This window comes from Etheostoma spectabile, chromosome 11 (genome assembly GCF_008692095.1).
Source record: "Etheostoma spectabile isolate EspeVRDwgs_2016 chromosome 11, UIUC_Espe_1.0, whole genome shotgun sequence".
Lineage (NCBI taxonomy): Eukaryota > Metazoa > Chordata > Actinopteri > Perciformes > Percidae > Etheostoma > Etheostoma spectabile.
Genome location: NC_045743.1, coordinates 17,633,469 through 17,634,592, shown reverse-complemented (window position 1 = coordinate 17,634,592; position 1,124 = coordinate 17,633,469). Strand labels below are relative to the sequence as shown.

The window sequence follows — 1,124 nt, the reverse complement described above, 5'->3', positions numbered from 1 at the left end:
CCCCGGAGAAGTAGTTTTTCTAATTTTCTAACAGATCAAGTTTCTGCTATAAAGATAATACATTGTTATTTGACTCAATCAATTGGTACACAACTAAGAGATAAATAAGGGTCACGTGTCATTAATCAAAATTTGCCATTTGTTCTCTTTTATTACAATCATCGGGGTGAAATGGAGACACACGAACAGGAGCTTTGCATAGAGTGGAAATCTGAAAACCGGGGAAATGTCTTCATTTGGATGTGAAGCGAGTACTCAACCTTACCAATCTTCTGCAGCAGAAAAGCCTCATTATGGAAAACTGTATATCCTGCCACGAAGCGTTGCTGCCCACGCCCAATCTGCCCCTGAAGCCAACATGAGGGCGATGCTCTGTAAGGATTCGGCAGAAGCCAGAAGTGGGATGTCGGGTGTTTGTCAGACAGAAATAGAGAGCAGGCCTAATGGTTGACTTTGCAAGCCCCAAACCTTTGGTACATTCGGTGCAAAAAATATATATTTATACACACATAACAGGACAGACGTACATGTACATTTTTATACAAAGGAACATACAGGACCACACACATGGTACACGGACAGAACATGTGCTCTCACGTTTCACAAAATCAAAACAGCCCTATTGATCCATGAGCAATGAACCATAACCATCGACCTATATCTAAGATAGGCAGACACGCACATGTGAAAGGAACATCGTTTGAAACATGCTGCCGAGATACTCGCCATTACACTGTCATAGAGAAATCAAACCGTTGCATTCACACGTTGTCCGTTCCCAGAGCTAAAACTAAGTGACTGAAGCACCTATTTCCCACACCTTGTTCCCATGAGCTCAACACTCAAGGTATGACAGTGCCAGGTAAGCATAAGGCCGCATGCCTCAAGTGAGCGCCACAACCTAGTCGTCTCCCTCACACCTTTTTCTGAATGGATAGCGATATCCTCATGCAAAAAAAGCTAGTAAGGACAGTGTGTTGCACTATTTCAGCATGCAATATCGAGCTATAACACAACACCATCTAGGGGGTTTCTGCTCCAGCACAGCTCACAGAGCGGACCGGGAGGATCCCGCATGCAGTATTGGACTGGGAGAGGGGGGGGGGGGGGGGGGGGGGGGGGGG

The 1,124-nt window shown here is 45.6% G+C and overlaps 1 protein-coding gene across 1 annotated transcript in view; it reads right to left on the bottom strand.

Moving 5' to 3' along the window:
• stk17b (serine/threonine kinase 17b (apoptosis-inducing)) overlaps positions 1-1,124 on the bottom strand; it is a 30,364-nt gene that overhangs the window by 28,436 nt on the left and 804 nt on the right. The gene's annotated exons all lie outside the window — the stretch shown is intronic.